Below are 2,490 nucleotides of genomic sequence, written 5' to 3'. Positions count from 1 at the left end.
CCAGCAATGAGTGAGACTTCTGATGTCCCACATTGTCGCCAGCATTTGATGTTGTCAGTGTTCTGAATTTTTGTCGCTGCCTCTTGGCTTCTTGTATAAGATCAAATTTGGACTTTGGCCATTCTCATGGGTGTGTAGTCGTATCTCGTTTTTTTAATTTGCATTTCTCAGATGACACATGATGTAGAGCTTGTCATCTATATATCTTCTTTGTTGAGGTGTCCATTAATATATTAGGCCCATTTTATAATCAGATGGTTTGTTTTCCCATAGTTGAATTTTAAAAGTTATATATATATAACTGGAGTGTAACATCGCAGCTGACAGGTTAGTACTCCTCACCCTCATCCTCTCCCTCAATACTATCTGCTCCAACCTCCTCATAATCCTTCTCAAGGGCAGCCATGCCTCACAGACCTCAGAAAGCTCTCCTTCCTCCATGCCCTCAACCACGTACCAGTGGACAAAGGCACGCTTGGCATACATCAGGTCAAACTTGTGGTCCAGGCGAGCCCAGGCCTCAGCAATAGCTGTGGTGTTGCTCAGCATGCACACAGCTCGCTGTACTTTGGCCAGGTCTCCACCAGGGACCACAGTGGGAGGCTGGTAGTTAATGCCAACTTTGAAGCCAGTGGGGCACCAGTCCACAAACTGGATGCTGCGCTTGGTCTTGATGCTGGCAATGGCAGCATTGACATCTTTGGGGACCACGTCACCACGGTACAACAGGCAGCAAGCCATGTATTTACCACGGCGAGGGGCACATTTCACCATCTGATTTGCTGGCTCAAAGCATGCATTGCTGATTTCTGCTCATGATAGGCTTTCTCAGCAGTGATGACAGGGGCATATGTGGCCAGAGAGAAGTGGATGTGGGGATAGGACACCAGGTTGGTCTGGAATTCAGTCAGATCAACATTCAGGGCTTCATCAAACCTGAGGGATACAGTGATGGAGGACATGATCTGGCTAATAAGGCAATTAAGATTAGTGTAGGTTGGGCACTCAATATCTAGGTTTCTACGACAGATGTCATAGATAACCTCATTGTCAACCATGAAGGCACAATCAGGTGCTCCAGGGTGGTGTGGGTGGTGAGGATGGAGTTATAGGGCTCAACTGCAGATGTGGAGACCTGGGGGGCTGGGTAAATGGAGAACTCCAGCTTGGACTTCTTGCCATAATTGACAGAGAGATGTTCCATCAGCAGTGAGGTGAACCCAGAACCAGTTCCCCAACCAAAGCAGTGGAAAACCAAGAAGCACTGAATGGCCAGTTTCCAAATTCAGCCCAGCTTAGAGCAGTGATCTCCTTGCCAATAGTGTAGTGTCCACGGGCATAATTATTGGCAGCATCTTCCTTGACTGTAATCAGAGCTGCTCAGGGTAGAAGAGTTGGCAATAGGTACCACTGCGAACTTCATCAGTGACTGTGGATTCCAGGTCTACAAACACTGTCCTGGGCACATGCTTGCCAGAGCCTGTCTCACTGAAGAAGGTGTTGAAGTAGTCATCTCCCCCTCCAATGGTCTTGTCACTTGGCATCTGGCCATCGGGCTGGATGCCGTGTTCCAGGCAGTAGAGCTCCCAACAGGCATTGCCGATCTGGACACCAGCCTGGCCAACATGGATGGAGCTGCACTCACGCATAACTGAGACGTGTAGGGCTCCGAGGGGCTGAACAATGCGAGGGAATGGGAACAAGGACCTCCCACTGACAGACTACCAAGGAAACCAGGGTAGAAGTCTTCTTTATATATTTTAAATGACAGTTGATTTTTTTAAAGACAAATGGGTCTTTTGTAAATATTTCTTCCAAGTGTGTGGCTTCTAATTCTCTTGACATTTTGTTTTGTTAATGAAGTCCAGCTTATCAACATTTCTTGCATGAATCATAACTTTGGTGTTGTAGCTAAAAATTCATCACCAAACCCAGTATCATCTAGATTTTCTCTTATATTATCTTTAAGAAGTTTTATAGTTTTGCATTTTATATTTTGTTCTGTAATTTAAGTTAATTTTATGAGGGATATAAGATCTACATCTAGATTCTTTTTTTTCTTCTTATGTATATCCAGTTTTAACAAAGATTTTAAAGTATTTTGAAGATTTATATTTTCACTTATTGTCCAATTATCATGTAAAAACATTATAACGATCTATGAGATAAGTTAATCCTAGAAATCAGAATAAAATATATAGCATTTTCAAATGACTTTTCCATGCTTTATTTAGTAGACAACTAAATTACTTATACTTTTTCCCTCTGATTGTCAGGAAGCTCAAATATGGTTTAGTATTATATTTCTATCTAGTATTATTTATTTATTTATTTAAATGTTTAATGTTGACATAATTGCATCTGCCCTTTGCCTACCTCCTCCTCCTCCTTTGGTCTTCACCAAACTATTGTCTATGTCCATGGGATATGAGTATATGTTCTTTAGCTAATTCCTTCACCTTCTTTATCCAGATATCCCACCCCTGGAGC

At 42.8% G+C, this 2,490-nt stretch overlaps 1 pseudogene; it reads right to left on the bottom strand.

Moving 5' to 3' along the window:
• Positions 1-305: 305 nt before the first annotated feature.
• LOC102752932 lies at positions 306-1,670 on the bottom strand (annotated as a pseudogene).
• Between the last annotated feature and the right edge of the window lie 820 nt (positions 1,671-2,490).

The sequence above is a fragment of the Myotis davidii genome, unplaced genomic scaffold, assembly GCF_000327345.1.
Source record: "Myotis davidii unplaced genomic scaffold, ASM32734v1 scaffold656, whole genome shotgun sequence".
In the NCBI taxonomy this organism is placed as follows: Eukaryota; Metazoa; Chordata; class Mammalia; order Chiroptera; family Vespertilionidae; genus Myotis; species Myotis davidii.
Note: the sequence above shows the minus strand (reverse complement) of the source record. Positions and strands in the feature narration are given on the sequence as shown.